Below are 14,067 nucleotides of genomic sequence, written 5' to 3'. Positions count from 1 at the left end.
CAAAGCATATCTCATCTCCCACCATCCATGGAATTACCAATTATCCAAGTCCATTTACCATATCAACAAGTGCCTTGTTTGCTGCTGTCAAAACACAGGGGTTTGTCTGGGTACAAACAAGTTGAGGTATCCTAAAGCATCTTGTTCTCAAGATAAAGTGAAAATTCTGTTTACTGTATCGTGAACACCATGGGAAGACAAAGTGAAGAGTTACGATACTTACTGGGACTTATTTTTGCACAGAACTATAAGGCATAATGCTTCTTCATCCAAAAATAATAAGTCCACACTGAGTGCAAAACAGGAAACCAAGGCAACAGACTTCAATCAGGGGACATGGAATATCTGATGCCTCCGGGTTAAAAATTTATAGAATAAATCCTCCAGTTAAGATACCAAAGGGACTTTACAGTTTCAACACTTAATTAAATGAGAAAGATTTTTAATATGGTCAATTCTTCTTGTCACTCTGTGCCAGAAATATCCAGTTTTGTGTAAGAAAAGTAGCTGAAAAGATATAGTCACTTATGGCAACTCATTCCACATGTTTCTAGTAACATGCACCTTGGAGGAGACTACATACTCATAAAACACTATCTCTCTCTCTCTTCTTTCTTTCTTGTCCTGGGGCTTGAATTCTTGTCCTGAACACTGTTCCTGAGCTCTTTCACTCAAGGCAAATACTCTTCCACTTTCAGCCACAGTTCAAGTTCGTTTTCTGGTGATTAACTGATGAAAGTCTTACTAGCTTTCCTTCTCAAAAGCACAGTGACAAATGTAGAGATTTTAATACGTCTGTCTTTCTAGACATAAACTATAAGAGAGGAAGTTTCCTGGAAGAATATAAGATGCATTCAGAAATGCATGCAATTCATTTTCTGCTGAGCCATAAAAAAAAAAACTTCAGGCTCATCAGAAATCATACACTTGTCTGCCTCACGTGTCCTTTCTTTTGTTATACCAACATGAAAATAATTTTTATATAAAGTTATTTACAAGTAAAGAGCATGACTTCTCCTCAGGGTTATCATTGCATACTCAACACATGAGATGAAATTCACTCTATTCACAAATTCCATTGTAAAATGTGGTTGAACACTAAAAATCAGTTATAATTATCCTCACAGACATGAAACAAAAATCACAGAGAACTCCAAATGATGTTAGCCTTTAAAGCTTAACCTGTCCAGCCATTTGCTCTGAAAGCCTGATGCCAGAGCTCTACCCATTTAGCCTGTGCATTATCAAGGTCATGGATATCAAGCTTGGACAAAGAGCACAGGGAGGAAAGAACATCTGTCCAGACTGTGAAAGAGATTGACGTTGGAGGCTTTGTGTAGGAACCACAAAGAAATTGAAACTTTATTGCAAAAATGACTTCCATGTAAACAGGGTCATCAGGAAAGGAAGGAAACAGATTTCTACCCCACTTAAGACATTTGAGAGGTATTCCCAGGACCATTTTATGAAGGTGAATAGACTTAGAGAATGACATACAGTCTCTATTCTCTCTAGGTAAGGGTGAACACCCAAACTACATTTAGAAAGTGCTGATCTGTGCCTGTACTAACATCTACTCTCCCTATGTGAGTCCTCCACTGGCCAAATGTAAGTTAATTTTCTCACTAACCAGTTGCCATTATAATTAGATAACAATGCAGTCATTTAATACATCAATAAAACAGAGTAAAAAGGGATGAATTCACTACTAGTTCACTAGCAGTAATCCTAGCTATGTCTTTAATCTGATCTTTTTTGCCAGCCCTGTGCCTTTAACTCAGGACCTGAGCACTGTCCTTGGACTTTCTCAAGGCTAGAGCTCTACCACTTGAGCCACAGCATCACTTCTGGCTTTTTTCTATGTATATGGTACTGAGGAATCAAACCTGGGTCTTCATGCATGCTAGGCAAGCTCTCTACCACTAGGCCAAACTCCCAGCCAGTAATCTGAATTTTTAAGAACTAAGGTTCATTGTTCAAGCCAGCCTGAGCAGAAAAATCCACTGGTGATCGTGGATACAATTAACCAGTAAAATGCTGAAAGCCTAGATGTAGCTCAAGTGGTAAAGGGGCAGCTCCTAGTGAAAATAAGTACATATAAAGTAAAACTGCCATACTGGTCCCCACGCAGAAAAAGAGAATGAAAAGGAAAGAAAGCCTTAGTTCCTATGAAAACTAAGTTGAATGATCTAGAATGACTCAGATCGAAGGAAAATCATTAAAATATAAAAATCTGTAGTCAAATCAATAGTAGACTAGGTTAACTATAAGACCAAAGGGTTGTAATTATAGAAATAAATAGAAGTAACACTAATGATCTAGAAAGACTGTACTTAAACACACAATATCCCACTTAAAAAACAAAACCAAAACAAAAATCAGAGGGTATGGCCTAGTGGTAGAGTGCTTGCTTAGCATGCACAAAATCCTGGGTTCGATTCCTCAATAGCACATACACAGAAACAGCCATAAGTGGTTCTGTGGCTCAAGTGGTACAGCATTAGCCATGAGAAAGCTCAGCGGCAGTGCCCATGCCATGAATTCAAGCCCCAGGACTGGCAAAAAATAATCAAATGTTAACCTTCTTACATCCTACTTTTGAGGGGAAAAAATACAAAGGATTCCAATCAGTGAACCCCTTATACAATTTTTGCTCGTTAATCCCGAGTGAAAGTATTGAGTAATAAATGTACTTTCCTGTACTTAACAAAATTTAAGATATTTATACATATTATTGTTCAGTATATCTCACATTAACATTTTGATTAGTCAACAAACTATGGATCTTGTTGTATCAGAATTCTGAATGTGTTAAGGAAGGGGAAACAGAAATATAGAGAGATTTCTCCCAAAGCCACAGTAATGACAGAGCTAAGACTTGTTGATGAATGTAAAGCAGATTTATTTGGAATTTCTTAATTCTCCTTGTAAATGTCCTATTTCATCTTTTACTTTCCAGCTAGCCCTATACTTCAGTCCTTCTCTGAGACAGCTCAAATCCTGGCAAGTGGTTTTACTCAATTGATGCGTGATGTTAGTTGGTCCCTTAACAACTTCTTATGAAAGGCCTGGAGAGGAATCAATACCAAGTTTTCAGCACATGTATTCTCCTTGTCCTTTGCCTTATCTCTTGGTCCAGTATCTGGTCTCCTGTTTAGAGTCTCAAGGTTGATGTTATTTAGACAGGTTGATTTATCCCCTATTGTATGTTCATGAACTCACACTTTGTGGCTCAAATCCAACTTCTTTTAGAAGAGTTTTTAGACACACATCATCTCTTTATGTTTTAAGATACATGATTTGCAGCTGGGCACTGGTGGCTCAATCCTGTACTCTTAGCCACTCCATAGGCTGTGTAATAAGAGGACTACAGTTTAAAACAGTTCAGTAAGGGGCCGCGAGTTTGGCCTAGTGGTAGAGTGCTTGCCTAGCATGCACAAAAACCTGGGTTTGATTACTCAGTACCATATACATAGAAAGAAGCCAGAAGTGGTGCTGAGGCTCAAGTGGTCGAGCTCTATCCTTGAGAAAGTCCAAGGATAATGCTCAGGCCCTGAGCTCAAGCCCAGGACTGGCAACAAAACAAAACAAAACAAAACAAAAAAGGTCCAGTAAGGAAAGTCTAAGACTCTTACTACAATTAATGAAAAAAAGCCAGAAGTGGAACTGTGGCTCAAATGGTAGAGTTCTATCCCTCAGAACAAAAGTGCCCTGTCCTCAAGTTCAAGTCCCAGGATCAGCACACATATTCACAATAAAAATGAGATGATTTGGTTTTTAATTATTTGTACAAATAGGTTTAAGCTTTTGTTAATGTTCACGAGTACAATGTGTCTTGATCAGTGTCTCATCTCGTATTTGTCCTCTCCAATCAATCTCAGTTTCCTATCATTCTCATCATTTAGATGGTTCCTTATGTCATGTAGTTTTGTTTTATGAAGATCAGCCTTGCGGAAAGTTGAAGAGAAAAATTTCCAAAGGTTCTAATTTCAAAACTATGCCTTTAATCTGAATTTTCTGGGAAAAGTTTCTATCTGTAGATATTTTAATAGCTTCCATTTGAGAGATAAACAAATGGATATATATATATATAAATGAATTAACCACATTGAGGTTTATTTCTGTACTCTCTTTTGGACACCTTGGATCTTTTCACTTATAAGCTCAGACAAAAATCCCTGTCTGATCACAGTACTAGACCAGTGCCTTTTGCTAACTGCAGTTCACCTAGATTAAAAGAAGATGCCCTCGAGTCCCCAACCCATGTTTCTTAGCCATGGAAAAAGGAGTTACATTCTTAGCAGTAATTTACCAAGCACATACTAATATTAATTGATCCTATATCATGCCCAGTCACTCTTCAATACTGTTCACTTGTAATATCTCATTTATTTCTTAAGCCAGATGTTAGCAAACGAAACAGCTATTATCCCTAGTTCAAAGACTTATCCTGCCTTAGTGGCTCAAGCCTATGATCCTAACTCTAGGGGAGGCTAGGATCTGAGGATCATGGCTCAAAGCACAGCCACACAGGAAAATCTGTAAGAGTCTTATCTCTAATTAACCAGCCCAAAGCCAGAAGTGGAGGTGTGACTCAAATGACAGAGCACCAGCCCTGAATGAAAAGCTAAAGAACAGTTCCAACACCCCAAATTCAAGTACTATTACACACACACACACACACACACACCATTCCATCACTTCTTTTGATAAATAATTAAATCCCAGCGTGTCCTGTTCTGGATATTATGCTCTGATGGAGTGATAAGAATTGACTAGGAGGCACAACCATAAGCTAGGGAGTATAGTATCTTTGTATTACTCTCTGGTATGGATTTTGAAGGTGCTTGATCAAGGAGGCAGAAAAGTTAGACTCAAAAAGTAATGGTTATTTATTTGAAGGCCCTCTTCAAAACAGGATTCAATACCCAGGTAAAGACCCCAATGGATGAGTAAGACTAAATATGAGGGAGAGTATTAGAAGCCCAAGGAGAATTGTAGCTTTTGTGTCTGTGAAATGTCCTAGTGCCATAGCAGATGTCAGAAAGAGGGATGAGAATATATTTGTGATATCAGTGTGCTGAGACACCACAAGTTCATTTCTATGGAAATGAGGACATCCCATACACCAAGTCTGTCAAGAACATAGGGACAGGAGCAGTAACAGCACTCATGTTCACTGTGACTCTCTTCTGCAGGCAAAGGAGATAGGGTCATCCAGCTGACTTGTCACACTACAGGGAAAGAATTGGACTCTGAAGGAACAGAAGCTTCTAGAAGAAAAATAATCATTATTGTAATGACTAACATCTACAAGGCTGTCTAGGCAGTTTTAACTACAGAATATTCTGGTTATAAGTAAAAGAATATAGTGTCTCTAGAGGTAAAGGAAATGGATAGCTATTAAGAAATGTGTGTCACCTCTTGAGTAAAAAGAAAATAACTCGATAGTGGTGGAAGCCTACCAGACATGATTCCAATAAGGATAAAAATCAGGATTCCTTGTTTAGCTTTACACATAAGCAATTTCTGGCTATGGAATCCATTGTTTGCTTAAGTCAGGTCCCCAGGATGAAGGACACAACAATACCACAGTAAGTATATATTGTCATGTTTCCTACAGTTCTTTCCCAAAGATACTGATGGATATTTCTTTCAGTAATGATATATTGGGAAAAGGAGTTGTTTAAATTGTTTGAATATGGCTGGACAAAGGATATAATTTATATTCGTACCCAGAAACAAAGTGTCATCCGGCTCCTATTAGAATAGAAGTGTGTGTTAGCAAGGTAAAAAAATGGAAACCTACATACATTCTGGTTCATAATGAGTCTACCAGGTCCACAAACTTACTGACAATACTTTTTCTAACATTCAACTAGAGCTAACATAATTGGCATTTGGAAAAAATTTAATATTTGGTGACTATGCTGTTGGGTAAGAACTATAACATTGATGAAAATATAATGAGCATTTCCAAAACCATCCCTTTTCCCTCATTAAGATAATAAATAAAATTCAAGAATGCCCCCAAGGGTGCATAGTGAGGATTTGTATTCCCACTAATATCTAAAGGAAGACAAGTAGTGTCTATCATACCTCCACTTAATTTAGCCCTTCTTTTCCCCATAGTAACCAGATCCATCTTGGAAAAAAATAAGCTCAATAGCTGACATGGTCTCTGGTATCATTATTAGACCAGGAGAATGACATTACATGACCAAATAATATTGTTTTACTGAATATTGTGTGGGGGGGGGGGGCTTGAGCTCAGGGCTTAGGAGCTGTTCCTTAGTTTTTTCCCCACAAAGCTAACACTCTACTACTTGAGTAGCTCCACTTCTGGCTTTTTTATTTTTTGGTAGTTAATTAGAAGTATGAGTCTCATAGACTTTCTTACCCAGGCTGGCTGAACCATCATCCTCTGATCTTAGCCTCCTTAGTAGCTAGGATTACTGCTGGCACCTGGCAGTGAGTGTGTTCTTGAGGTAATATGTTCATTAACAAGTAAGCACAGGCTGGAATGACTTCTTCAGAAAGGGCTCATTTTTATTATCCATCAGATTGATGATAATGTTAATCAGGCAGAACAAGCAAGAAATCATTTCAACCTCGATAAGACATAATGTCTCCAGAGGGAAGGAAAGGAATCCTAAAGAGAATCAGGGACACACAAATTTAGGTAAGTTTGTAGAGGTCCATAGAAAAAGTCAAACAACTATATCATATACTTTCTACAAAGAAAGGACCTTGGAAAAGATTGGTCAAGTTTTTTAGGCCTACATTCCAAACCAAGAAACATTGCTCAGGTCTATATAGTAGATGGCACATTAAGCTATCAGTTCTGATTGGAACTCAAAGAAGGAAAGGACTATGCTGCAGATCCAGATTGTGCAAAATATGCTACAATTACGCCATGTGGTCCATCAGGCCCTATTGAATTTCAGGGATCAGTGCTAAGAAAAGATTAATTACAAAGCTGATATCAAATCTCAGTGGGAAGGTGGCAATGCGGGTGCTGGGGATTTTGGAACAAGGGCATACCAGTAAAGTTTCCTGCAGCTATTATAAGCCCTCATGAGATAGCTCCTCTATGTTATGGGGCCTTGGTGGAGAGGTTTTCTGTGCTTGTTCATGGAACACTCAATATAGGCATAAGAAATGCCCATTTTGGTGCAAGATGGAGCTATCAAATCTTAAAAGTCTATCAAGCCACAAGTTTGAGTGAGCTAAGAGGTGTCCATCATAACATGGGAAGGATCTGTTTTGATTCTGAGAGCAAAGAGGCAGGCTTAATAAGCTGCATGAGCTGGAAATATAGGTATTGATGGCACTCATAGTTGCAGATTGCACTAACAGCTAAGAAGATACTCCATATGGAATGGAAGGAGAGGAAAACTCTCAAGCTTGGCTTAGGGCTTGATGCAATCTGAATTAAAGACTTCATCATATCTATTTTTTGGAGTGGCTCTCAAAGATAGAGAAAAGGAAATAATATGTCTCCAATTGGAAAATCAATGAACATTGTGGCTAGTCATACGTTATGTAGGAAGGAGATGTTGTCCTAAACAATAAAGCTTATTATATATAATACATAAATAACATCTATTATTTAAATATCTATGTATAGTATATTACTAAAGACATAATTATATATAAGTAATAAGATTTCATTTTTCTGTACAAATACCAAGGTATTGAATTACTGAATCAAAGGGTTATAATGTTGATTTATTTTACTTGCCTTCTTTTATTGGCAAAGTACTCAAATGCATGTTATGGGGAAGAAGCATTCAATATTTCACAATGAAGCTGAGATCTGATGAATCTTTAAAAACAACAACAACACTGGCTGGGCATGGTAGCTCATACCTGTAATCCTAGCTACTCAGGAGGCTGAGATCTGAGGATCAAGGTTCAAAGCCAGCCCGAGCACAAAAGGACCTGAGACTCTTATCTCCAATTAACCTCTAGAAAATGGGCAGTGGGGCTTGGCTCAAAGGTAGGGTGTAGCCTTGAGCTGAAGAGCTCAGGGACAGTGCGCAGGCTAAGTTCAATCCCCAGAACCCACAAAAAAAAATACACTGACCACTGCTTATTTCTGCAGCATACGTGCTGAAATTGTAATGATATAGGAAGGATAATGATGGCCCTGGCCCAAGAATGTCAGGCAAATGTGTGAAAATATCCATATGTGTTTTAAATCCATTAGATTAAGAAAATTTTCTGTAACCATTTTGGTGAGGGATATTAGTTGAAAAGGAGATAATGATTTATCTCCATTTATTAGAATGAGTTTATATATATACATATTTCTTTTTATTTTATTAATGTGATTGATTTTGCAACACCAAGCCTATCTTGAGTGCTTTCAATAAACTTTACTCAGATATGGCTTGCCATCTTTTCTTTTGTATCATTGGATTAGAAGAAGTATTATCTCATGCAATAAATTTAAAAATTTTGCTTGTGAATGTTCACCAAGTTGCTTTCTTTTTGTCAATTGTAGTTTCAAGGTTATGTTCCTGAAACTGGAGAATATTTTTCCCCTTCTTTTACTTCAAAAGTATTTGTGCTGTATTGGCATCATTCCTTTTTAAACATGTGGGACACAAAAACACACACCAAGGAAGCCACATCAGGCTAGAGTTTAAAAACTGTAATAGAGAAGATGAACATTTTAAATTAAGCATCCAATACAATTGCAAGAAAGGGACTATTCAAATTTTCTGTTCTTAATTTAGTTTTTGAAAATTGTATTAACTTGAAAATCTATTTTTTTCTGATGTTAGTACAACTACAACTGCATGCTTTCTTTTAACTATTGCATAAACTATGTTTATCCTTTCACTTTCATTTAAATGTTTTTATTATCTTTAAATAGTTGTACAAAGAGATGCAATTTAACAAAGCAGTTTATGAATAGAAGGCATTTTGATCAGTTTCATCCTCTTCAGCATTCTTACCCCCCCAGAGCCATATCTTCCCTTACTTGTTCTAATTTTGTGTTATATGTGATGAATTATTGAATGCATTCTCTTCCTTTTAAAATTTTATTTTGTTATTTGTTATTTTTTATCAATTGTCTTTGTGTGGTTGATATACAGAGGAGTTACAGTTACACAAATCAGGTTCAATCCTTACAATTCTTTTTGAACCATTTTTCCCCTTCAATCATTCTCTCCCAGTACTTCACTCCTGTCCCCACCTGTAAGATATCCCCTGTGCCTTATACGTATGTTTATCTGCTTTGGGGAAAGGAAGGGGAGTAGCATAATGGTGAGACAATAGACAAAAGGTGAGCCCAATGGATCTGTAGTACTCAAATACTTACAAGACACTAGGTTGGAAATGAACTTTACAACTTGGAGAAAGGGAGTGGGAGAGAATGAGGAAGGGGCTGACTGTTCAACAAGAAAGGTCCTGGCTACCTTATTTATGGAACTATAACCCTCCTGTATATCGCTTTTACAATAAAATAAAATGTTATTTTTAAAGCAATATATACATAATACAACCAAACAAAGAAAAAGAAAGATATCCAGGTCATTTTCTACATAGTGACGGGTGAATATCACTGTTGCAGTTTTTAGTCCTTGATCCATCTTTCATGTGTCCTCTCTTACCCTGCCAAATACAAAGTAACAAACAACATAAAAGCACAGAAACAATGGCAACTGAAGAGGGTCTCTTGTTTCTTCCCTTTGTAATTCCTTTCATAGAATATTATTTTATATGATCATCTCTCCATAACGATTGTGCCTTTGCCTGCTAATCCTATGCTCAGAACGAATGACATTGTACCATTTTTAAGGAAATGGAATTACTTGGAAAAAAAATTGTTAAGCAAAGTAAGACAGAACCAAAACATAGACTACATATTTTCCCACACTTGTGGTAACTACAAGGTACCTATAAATCCACAAGTAAATACACTGAATGACCAAAAAAGTATGTAGAACTGGGGCATGATAAATTATACAGGGCCCTAATTATTAATATAAGGAGGCCAAATGAGGCTGAGCCTAGGAGTAGTGGGCAAAGTCTCCCCTTTCTTATGTGCCTTTACATTTAAGGTGTTTATCACAAGCAATACATAGTAATTTCGTGTGTGTGTGTGTGTGTGTGTGTGTGTGTGTGTGTGTGTGTGTGTAATTAGGGGTCATGGAGCTTGAACTCAGCCTGGGTGCTGTCCCTGAGCTATTTAGCTCAAGGCTACCCACCCTACCCCTTGAGCCACAGACCCACTTCTCGTTTTCTAGTGGTTAATTGGAGATAAGAGTTTCACAGACGTTAATGCCTGGGCTGGCTTTGAAATGATCCACATATCTCACCCTCCTGAGTAGCTAGAATTACAGGCATGAGCCACTGGGGACCTGGCAATTTTTAAAATTTTAAATGGCTGAACTATACAAGTCATGGATGGAGATGGGAGGGAAGGACTAGGAGAGAAGGAAATGTGCTCATTACCAGACTCATATATTTGCAGTTCTTCTCTATATCACCTCTATAATAACAACAAAGTAAATTAATGAAAAACATTAAATAATATTCTTTGTGGGGCAGGGGCAAGTGGAGGAACTGTGGGGTTTGAACTCTAGGCCTCTTCAGCTAAAGGCTTTTGCTCTATCATTTGAGCCACAGCACCACTTCTGGTTTTCTGTTGGTTAATTAGACATAAGAATCTCATAGACTTTCATGCCTGGGCTGGCTCTGAATCACGATCCTCAGATCTCAGCTTCCTGAGTAGCTAGGATTACAGGAGTGAACCACCAGTGCCCGGCTCATTGTCTTTTCTGAAAAATGCTTTTATTATCTTTAAGTAGTTGTACAAAGGCGTGGCCATTCAATAACACAGTTTATATGCAAAAAGCAGGTTATGGGGCCTGGAGTCTAGCCTAGCAGTAGAGTGCCTGCCTAGCATGCACAAAGCCCGAAGTTCTATACCTTGATTACCACATACACAGAAAAAGCCAGAAGTGATGCTGTGGTTCAAGTGATAGACCCCTAGCCTTGAGAAAGCTCAAGGACCGTGCCCAGACCCTGATTGGTGGAGGGAGGGGGTGAAACAGATAATGTATCACATTGATCAATGTCATCTCTTAAAATATTCTCATTCATCTCTCTAAACCCATCTAGTTCTACACTTTTCTTAAATTTTATAGTATATACACTTAATTTTTTTAGTCATAACAAACTGCTTTTATTAGAAAAAAGTACTTCAATGTCAACTGCTGGAAACATGTAATAAATGCACTTGCACAGCCATGCACAGTTCCCTCCCCAGAGAAAAACAGAGAAGAGAGTGGGAGAGAATGACAATCTGGAGAAGAGAGAAGAGATCAGCTGGAGTGGTAGTTAGGTTAATGGGTGCTTTGGCACTGAGGATGGAGCAAATGTCTTGAAGCACTGATTCACATTAACCGAATTCACAAGCAAACAGTTGTTTCTGAGCCGGACACTTATTAGCTTTGCCCTTAAACTTGGCAGGAGAAATCTGAACAAGGAATAGCCCTAGGAGTGCCAGGGAGGAAAGTGATGAGGAGGGAACTCCCAAAAGGGGCACAAAAGGGAAGTGAGTCAGCAAAAGCCATTTCCTGGTATGCAACTGCTCTTACACAAACAGCCTAAGCACTTGGTCACAAACATTCTAAGAACTTAACCAGTGCTGGGGACTTTATGACTCTACAGAGATGCTTTGCCCTCTCATCCTTCAGCAAAACATGCCAGGCTCCAGCCCAACATAATGGTGATACTGCAAGACAAGAAACTTCATGGCGCCCGAGGAGGGTGGTACAAGGGTTGAGTTCCTCCTCCTTCCATGGGTTAGCCCACATGGCCCTCAGGAGTACATCTTCTCCAACACATGCACATGCTAAGCTCTCCTAGACAGCTCTAGCCCTGTGACATCTCTCAAGATCTGAGGCTAATATGTACCTCATAGTCTCAGAGTAATCAAAGTGTGACTTGCACAGATTCAGAAAATACTTTCTCTTAAAAAAAAATATCCAGGGGGAAACAGATACAGAGAATACACCCTTGAAAAATAAGACCTTACAGTTGTTTTGATTTGCATTTCTTTTATGGCCAGAGATGTCGAGCATTTCTTCATGTGTCTATAGGCCATTCTTGTTTCTTCTTCAGAGAAGACTCTCTTTAAGTCTTTGGCCCATCTTTTAATGGGATGGTTGTTACTTTGGAGATTAGTTTGGGATTGATTCAATTTTTTGAGCTGTTGATATATTTTAGATATAAGGCCTTTGTCCGTTGTTTGGTTGGTAAAGATCTTCTCCCATTCTGTAGGCTTCTTAATTAATTTACTAGCTATGTTCTTTGCCATACAAAAGCTCTGCAGTTTAATGCAGTCCCACTTATCCAGCCTTTCTCTGATTTGTTGTGATTCTTGGTCCTTATTAAGAAAGTTTCGACCTGTGCCAAGGAGGCCTAGTGTATCTCCTATTCCTTCCTGTAAAGTTTTTAGTGTGTCGGCTTTTACCTCGAGGTCTTTGATCCATTTGGAGTTAATTCTAGTGCAGGGTGACAAAGAAGGATCCAATTTTAGTTTTCTGCAGGTGCTTAACCAGTTCTGCCAGCACAACTTGTTGAAGAGGCTGTCTTTCTTCTATTCTATTTTTTGGCTCCCTTGTCAAAGATTAGGTGGCCATAGGTCTGTGGTTTAATATCTCGGTCCTCAGTTCTATTCCATTGGTCTTCAGGCCTGTTCTTGTGCCAGCTGTTTCACCCCAACTTCCTCAAATAAATGAAACTAAAGCCCCACAGGTACACAAATACACAGAGAAATTTCCTATGGAGAGAATATAAATGGTGAGATAGAGCCAGGCCAGATTCTTCCCATGAATCCTCTTATTATCCCTGGTCACAGCCTTCTCCCTGGCTCAGGGTTTTCCCTCCATCACCAAATCAGCTCACTATTGCGCCAAGAGCATATCCCCTTCTAGTGCTCCTGAAAGCCATGGTCTGATGTCAGGGATGCTGAAACTGGGGACAGCTGGATCATGGTGATATCACTGAAGGGCTGGGGGACTGGGAAATCACGTGTATTCAGTCCCACGAAATGTAAGGGAGGGCAGATATGCTTCTCAAGCTGTGATGGGTCACACTTCTGATCCCTTTGGTTATGTCATGGGGCTCTGTCTTAATGAGGGAAGTAGGGTTGAATGGGGAGAAAGGAGCTTGGGTTGGAGATCTGGTCAACAGATTCTAAGATGTGGTTCCATTAGACTAAGCCATGAACAAGGAGCCTGAGCCTAAGGAGAGCTCAAGTTCAGCCACTGGGGTCAGCCCCACCGTGGGGTGGCCGGGGGCAGAGAAAGTCTGGTTCCCCATAAGGCTTACATTGTGGGGACCCCTTGAAATCACCTGGTTTGGAAGTAGCTGATGAGCCTGATCTCTCAGAAGCTCCCTAAGGGTCTCTCCAGGAACCAGAAGCCCCTCTGTGGGGGGTGCAGTCACCATGCCCTGCACATATGATGAGGGCCTCCGTGGCCCCTTCTTGATTCTAGGGACTGGGGTGAAGCCAGAAGTTCTGATGAAGGCAGCAATGACAGCCCCAGGAGGTTGAGAGCTAGGCCCTGCCAGGCAGCACCAGTGACTCAGGCTGACGCTGGATTAGTCGGATGGTTGGCCCCAGCCAGAAGTTGAAGGAAGCCACTGAGAATCAGTGGGGTCCCAGATGCTGCCACCTCTTCTCTTGGAAACCGTTGTTCAGAGGGAAGGAGGCCTGTAGAGTGAAGGTCTCCTTGAATATGGACCCGAACATTCTGAAGAACGAGCTGAGTGGGAGCAGTAGTACTGGATGGAGGCCCCATGGTCCCTCCAGGATCTGATCCTGTGTCATACACAAGGTCCCGTCTGTGGTGACGCCATTGTGGACATTGTGTAGCTCCAGTCCTGAGTACAGAGTAATTCTGAGTAGGGTACCTGTTCCACCATCACAGCTGGGAGGAGGGGTCGTCCAGCTGCTTGTCTTAGTTCATTATGGGGAGGAGAATGGGAGGTAGCCCTGAGTGTGCAGCAAACCATCCAATTAGGACATCTGGTGGATGT

At 39.6% G+C, this 14,067-nt stretch overlaps 1 non-coding gene and 1 pseudogene across 1 annotated transcript; one reads left to right on the top strand and one right to left on the bottom strand.

Moving 5' to 3' along the window:
• Positions 1–8,091: 8,091 nt before the first annotated feature.
• LOC150057065 (U6 spliceosomal RNA) lies at positions 8,092–8,198 on the top strand. The gene has a single exon (XR_016537216.1). It is a non-coding gene; the product is annotated as a U6 spliceosomal RNA (small nuclear RNA).
• Positions 8,199–13,062: 4,864 nt separating this feature from the next.
• Positions 13,063–13,829, bottom strand: LOC150057064 (ETS-related transcription factor Elf-4 pseudogene; annotated as a pseudogene).
• Positions 13,830–14,067: the final 238 nt, after the last annotated feature.

The sequence above is a fragment of the Megascapheus bottae genome, chromosome 11 (assembly GCF_031878675.1).
Source record: "Megascapheus bottae isolate mThoBot1 chromosome 11, mThoBot2.hap1, whole genome shotgun sequence".
Taxonomy (NCBI): domain Eukaryota; kingdom Metazoa; phylum Chordata; class Mammalia; order Rodentia; family Geomyidae; genus Megascapheus; species Megascapheus bottae.
This window is presented reverse-complemented; position numbering and strand designations above follow the sequence as displayed.